We start from the raw sequence: 7,373 nt of genomic DNA, 5'->3' as shown, positions 1-7,373 counted from the left end.
GCCTCCGTGGCACAATCGGTTAGCGCGTTCGGCTGTTAACCGAAAGGTTGGTGGTTCGAGCCCACCCGGGGGCGGCAGCTTTTAATGGTGCCATGATATTCCTATCCCCAAACTGTTAAGATAACGACAGCTGACCTTGTCCACTTGACCTCGGATGATTAGAAAGGCTTTGTGAATGGCAAGCATTCATGAAGGTGGAAGAAGTGTCAGGTAGACGTCTATATGCAGAAATAGTTAGTGAACAGGGGTAAATGGGGAAGGAGGAGGCTGGAAGTTTAAGGGAAATTGACAGAGATGATAATGGTTTATAGCTACTCTTTACCATTACTTTATAAACAATTTGATTCTATTATGTAAATGGAAATAAATACTCCAGAGGTCACTGACACCAGAATAAGCACTAAAGGTGGATTGACAAATCACCTCATGTATAGACAGTTAACAAGTCTACACGATGATTTGAAAACCACTTCTAAGTCATGTGATCTGACAATTCATCTTAAGTGCTTATTCTGGAGTCAGTGATCTCTGGAGTTTATAATCTCATTTATGTAATAGAATAATTTTTTTTTATAAAGTAGCAAACCCTATAACACCATATTCACTTTAGCCAATTCCTTCATATTTCCAGAATTCTTCATAATCCGCCCGTTTATTTCACTTACCACTTCTGCATCGGTCTAACCTGCCATTTTTTACACCTTAATGAATACTTTATGTTTTACAGAGCCTTTCTAACCATCAGAGGTCAACTAATCTTTATCTAATATTATAGCACCATCAAAAGCTGCCGCCCCCGGGTGGGCTCGAACCACCAACCTTTCGGTTAACAGCCGAACGCGCTAACCGATTGTGCCACGGAGGCTTAGCACTGTCATTGGCACTCAGTTCTTTTATTGCATAAATTGTGCATTGAACACGTTTCCTGTGATTGTACTTTCGGGAGGACTCAAGCCATCTTATAGATACTGTTTAATAGTCACGTCAATCTGAATTTGTATGGTAGATCTTATTCTTATATTATATATATATATATATATATATATATATATATATATTATATATATTATTATATATATATATATATATATATAGGGTTTAGGACCTTTTGTCTAAAACTCTTTGGTATAAACAACTTGGTCTAAAAACACACTTGGCTAAAGATACATTGGTCTTAAGACACTTCCGGCTAAAAACTCACTTTAAGCTTCCCTATCTGCTTGATCAATTTAATTAATTCCTTTACTAAGGGAATACATAAAAGGTAATTATCTCTCTCTCTCAAGACACTTTCGACTAATAAATTTCTTAAGGAGGCACTATCAGGAATTATGATTATGGTTTAATGACTTGTTTGTTTGCGAATGTTTCCTCGTTTAGTTGTTCAGGTATATCTCAATGTTTACAAGTTTTCACGTTATTGTTTCTCGTATTTTAGTTTTCCTCTAAAACCTCAAAATGGAAGGTACTTCGCAATTTGTGAAAAGAATCCGAGGAAAAGATAAACTTTGCTATATATATATATATATATATATATATATATATATATATATATATATATATATATATATATATAGCAAAGTTTTTATCAATTATATTCTGAATGTTTTAATGTAATTATATATATATATATATATATATATATATATATATATATATATATATATATATATATATATATATATATATATACATGTAACTGGGGGGATTTTCCCCCACCCCCATTCATTAGGTAAGAAGGTGGACACGAAACGGAAGGCAGACTCACTCCCATTACTCATAACCTTTCTCTCTCTCTCTCTCTCTCTCTAGCACCGACAATCTCTTTCTCTCTCCACCTCTTTCTCTCCATTCTAACAGGTAATGAAAATGAGAGAATTGCGTCATAACATTAACGTTTTATTAACAAGAATAAATAAATCAATCAACCAAGCAATCCAGTCTTACAGACTAACTCAAAAACAGTACAATGTCAAGTCACCAAAAAAGTCTACACCCCTCTGGGAATTCTTTGTTCCCCCCGCATTCCAGAAGTACCAGAATCGTCTGTTTCAAAGATACAGAACACATCCCAGTAAGTACACACACAAGTTCAAGACAAAGTTAATAAAATGGAACATCTTACAAGATATCAAACAAGCCATCCCTTTGGCTAAAGCACTTCAACTTGGCTAAAGTAATTCAACTCACCCATTGCAGCCGGAATATCTCACTCCACTGATAAATGAAAACACTTGGCATCTGCCATCGTGCTTTGCCTTCCTCCCACGAATCTCTGTGCAAGTCTTCCCATAGACTTGGCTAGTGATACATTATGAATAGAAGAGGGGGCACACGCACATACGAATGCACACTTCGACAACGCCTCATATTACTGGCTACAACCAGTTTCCCAAGGCACTTTGAGAAGAGTTCATAAAACTGTCGTGCATTGACTTGTCGAACTAATCATTTTTATCTCACGCCATCCCCCCAGAATCTCATTGTCAGCTACTCTCAGGTCGTCACCTCTACACTGTTCTCCACATTCCATAGGTCACAGAGAACGCATGGATAATATATTATTAATCAAAAACCCTGTGCCTTACAGATAGCTCGGCCACGCTAATATGCTAGCCCCCGCCTAGCAAAATTGCTTATAACACAAAACACTGGCCGGCTTAAAATCAAAATATAAGTAAAACTGCACATCTCTGGCATTATAAAATAAAGTCTTATCACGCTTTATCTCCCAATAACACAAGACGCATTTTCTCTCATATTTTCTGCATTTAGCATTCTTGAATATCCCTCTTCGCTTGTCTGCAAGTAGCTGAACAGACAGCAACAGGCTATAGCAGCTGTAGGAAGACGGAATGCCTCCCTCATCGTAGAAGACTTCTCACGGCTTCTGCAGATCCCCAAAAAAACACGCTGTAGAATTCTCGCGATCACCCACGTGGAATTCTTGTAATCACCCTGGACAACATGGCAGCACCTCACGGCTGCGTGGACGTCTTGCTGGTGTCGGGAAGTCTTTTTTTTGGCGGTTAGGTATGTCAGTCAAGTCACTGGACACAATCCAAGAAAATTAAACAACCCAACATACTACTTCTATCAAACAATGATCTCAAAAAAAGTCAGAAACACTAACTGAACGTCTCCCAATTAACTCCCTTTAATATGACTACTAAATCACAGGTCATCATCATAACTCTCAAAGAAAAAAAAAACAAAAACATCAAGTTCTCCAACTCAATTCTCCAAACTCACACATCAGCACACACAACTCAGAAATCACAGCAACTCCACGGAATAGAGAATAATCACCTCTATTTCGGCAAATACAAAATATTTACCTCTATTTCCCCAATAACTCCATGTGAACAAACAAGGCTCCAAAAAATATATCTCCAAAAAGGAATATCAAAAATGAAATCCATCTCCAAAAAAGTGTGCACTCAAGGCAACTAACTCACACACTCACAAATATTGCCCCATAATCTCCAATATGTGTCTCCATTTGCAACAAAGATGGCTGCAAAATAATTGAACTAAAAATAGCTCTCATCACATTGGCAAATATCAAAAATGGCCAAAAATACATCTCCAATATATTATATCTCAAAATATAACTCCAAAATAATATATACCTCCAATATCACTCCAAAATAATATATCTCAATTATATCTCAATTATAACTCCAATTCTCCAGAGAATAACTCAATGTTATAGTCAAAAACTATAAAAACTCTCTCCATTTAGCATAACTGCTAAAAAAAGGGCAAAACTCGGCAAATAAAACTGTCTAGAAAATTCTAGAAAAAAATCACTAATGTGCCACAAGTCATTATAACAGAATTCCACTCACAGTGTCTAAGCAAGACTTCTCCATATGCACTACGACATAAGCCACTAGAAAACTTAACCTAGTTTCCTATCTCTCACAAAGTTGTCACAAATACAACAAGGGTATTGTGCAAGAAAACTCACAATTTCTGGAACACAAATATCCCAGAGAAAAAAATGTAGTGCCACTACGTATGCATTCAAAACATGCAAAAAATTCTCCCATATATTTCTCTATAGCATCAAATAGCTGAAACACGAACACGTTCTCGAACAATGACTCTAAGTCACAAACTGAGATAATATTCACACTAACTGGAGAGAAAAAATAAATTCAAATTCACCCTTGGTGAAAAAAAACTTGTGTCAGCGAGGGTTTTTTTTTTGTTTTTTGTGGCTAACTTCCAAAAAAGGAGAAAAGAAAAATCAACGGCACCATTAACTATCTCCCGTAACTCACTAGATGTCAAGCAATTATCTGCTGAACTCATAAAAAAAAGGAAAAAAAAAACAAAACAAAACAAAAAAAAACTAAAATAAGTGTTGTTAGTTCCCTCCCAAAATCAAAAAGATTTCACCGCCCCTTGATAGCATTAAAACGCCCACGTATTAGTATCCATAAAAAAAATCAGTATCAGAAATATCATTATCACAAAATCACCAAAAAAGTTGCTATCATCAAAATCATCAGTATCAGTACAAAAAAATATCACCAATGTTAATGCTTTGTCCATTCTCCAAAAATTCAGCACAAAACAAAATTTCACAAAATTCAACACAATTCACCAAGATTCAGCCAGATTCATCAAGATTCAGCAAAACTCATCCCCGTGAATCACTGAAAAATATTCTCCAAAGTTAACAAAAACTCAACAATTATTAACACAAGACTTCTTATCCCATTAATTCATTGTAATAATTCTCCTTGAATAATTATCTGTAATAATTATTGAATAATCTCCCATGAAATATCTCAAAACTCTCTCGCAAACAAGTCTCCCGTAATGATAATTATACTTAAGCAAACCTCCCGTGACACATCTCAAGTATAATAATTACTAATAATAACAATAATAATAACTCTCCATAGCAATAAATCCTCTTGCAAAAATTTCAAGTAAAGGTGAAATTCAAATAGCATACAACAGTATTGCTGAATCTCATGACATACAATTTCTCCAGCATGCACCATGACATAACACCATTGCACACAACACAGATACAACACCAATCATCGCATTTCAAAGTAATCTCTCCAACACAATAAAAAAAATAATCTGTGTATCCCCCTTATATTTGTGTCTTTCAAGGCACAAAGAAACATATAACACATCCCGTGCATGTTAACTACTTTTCCCCTCATTCATGGAAAAGAAAAATCTCTTTTTATTTCCTTTCTCTCATCCAAGGGAGAAAAAAAAATCTCTTCTAAAAAAAAGACTCTACGGGCGTTTCACTTCATCAACTAATCAATCAGCTGATATCTTAGCATCCAATGTCAAGGCCAGACTTGTCTTCAACAGCCCGACAAAGAAAGAAAAAAAAGGAAAAGGGGAGTTCACCCACACTGAGAAAAACAAATTTCTCCCCCCCGTGAGAACAACCCTTCAGTCAAGCGGCAGAACAGCCCGAGGTATACACCAGTGGTACCCCATCTCCCCTTGAACAGTGTCTGAGGACCCCTTCCCAAGGTATCACTAGTGCCCACCCTGCACTATCTCTCGAGGGAGGCCAGTGGTACCCTCCATGCGACTATCCCCCCGAGGGATGCCAATACCCTCGCAATGCAAGGCGCCTCTCTGCAGAAATGTTGCTGAGCCCGTAAAAGTGTGGCCGCTGTGTGTCTTCTAAGCCAGATATGCTTATCTAAGCACAGTTTCACATGCATAGAAAAATACACTCCTATGTTTTAAACAAAGACGAATGCATACATCTATTACAAACACGTGCAAATAAACGAAAACACGTCACTATGGGGCAAAGACAAGAAAAATTGTTGACCTCTTGAACAATCCCATACCCTGAAATATTTAAACAAAACCCACTCCTTCAAAACAATAGTTTAACACTCACCACTCCTAAATGGGAATAAAAAGAACTCGAAATTCTTGGTAAAACGCGGTAGTGATATATGCATTAAACACAACACCCGCACGGGTTTTTTTTTATCTCGGAATAACACTCGTCATTACACAAGCAAAAGTCACACTGGGTGCGATCACTGCTTCTAGGCTGACTCCCTGGGAAAAATGCTGAGTCCAATAAAATCCTTCCCTCCCTTTAGCACAGTTAACAGACAGATATTTCCTCATTTTTTCTCCACTAAGTAACTGAAAACTAACAGTTTAACGATTTTCCACAATCCCACCAAGGCTTTGTTGTTCGAAAACTATCGCTAAGCCATAAACCCCTTTTTAATTTTCTACTGGCCACTCCATCCTACATTGGCGTTCCTAGGCATAAAAAAGAAAGAAAGACTTTTACATTCCCTCTTTACCGTCTGCAACACTGTAACTGGGGGGATTTTCCCCCCATTATTCATAAGGTAAGCGTGGACACGAAACGGAAGGGCAGACTCACTCCACCCCATTACTCATAACCTTTCTCTCTCTCTCTCTCTCTCTCTAGCACCGACAATCTCTTTCTCTCTCCCCCACCTCTTTCTCTCCATTCTAACAGGTAATGAAAATGAGAGAGTTGCGTCATAACATTAACGTTTATTAACAAGAATAAATAAATCAATCAACCAAGCAATCCAGTCTTACAGACTAACTCAAAAACAGTACAATGTCAAGTCACCAAAAAAAGTCTACACCCCTCTGGGAATTCTTTGTCCCCCCGCATTCCAGAAGTACCAGAATCGTCTGTTTCAAAGATACAGAACACATCCCGGTAAGTACACACACAAGTTCAAAGACAAAGTTAATAAAATGGAACATCTTACAAGATATTCAAACAAGCCATCCCTTTGGCTAAAGCACTTCAACTTGGCTAAAGTAATTCAACTCACCCATTGCAGCCGGAATATCTCACTCACTGATAAATAAAAACAATTTGGCATCTGCCATCGTGGCTTTGCCTTCCTCCCACGAATCTCTGTGCAAGTCTTCCCATAGACTTGGCTAGTGATACATTATGAATAGAAGAGGCGCACACGCACATACGAATGCACACTTCGACAACGCCTCATATTACTGGCTACAACCAGTTTCCCATTGACTTGTCGAACTAATCATTTTTATCTCACGCCATCCCCAGAATCTCATTGTCAGCTATTCTCAGGTCGTCACCTCTACACTGTTTCTCCACATTCCATAGGTCCACGAGAACGCATGGATAATATATTATTAATCAAAAACCCTGGGCCTTACAATAGATATTATATATATATAGTATAGAATATATATATATATAAGATATATAGATATATATATATATTATTATAATATAATCCAAGGCGGGTCAGGGAAAGGCACTATACATATGCATTTTAGTTTTAAAATATATGCTGACGTTTCACAACTCCATATAGTTGCATTTTCTA

General features: G+C 37.1%; 2 non-coding genes across 2 annotated transcripts; one reads left to right on the top strand and one right to left on the bottom strand.

Moving 5' to 3' along the window:
* On the top strand, positions 1-74 carry Trnan-guu (transfer RNA asparagine (anticodon GUU)). The gene has a single exon. It is a non-coding gene; the product is annotated as a tRNA-Asn (tRNA).
* Positions 75-791: 717 nt separating this feature from the next.
* Positions 792-865, bottom strand: Trnan-guu (transfer RNA asparagine (anticodon GUU)). Its single transcript has one exon. It is a non-coding gene; the product is annotated as a tRNA-Asn (tRNA).
* Positions 866-7,373: the final 6,508 nt, after the last annotated feature.

Source organism: Macrobrachium nipponense, chromosome 22 (genome assembly GCF_015104395.2).
Source record: "Macrobrachium nipponense isolate FS-2020 chromosome 22, ASM1510439v2, whole genome shotgun sequence".
Taxonomy (NCBI): Eukaryota; Metazoa; Arthropoda; class Malacostraca; order Decapoda; family Palaemonidae; genus Macrobrachium; species Macrobrachium nipponense.
The sequence above is the reverse complement of the archived record's forward strand: the minus strand, read 5'-3'. Positions and strand labels throughout refer to the sequence as shown.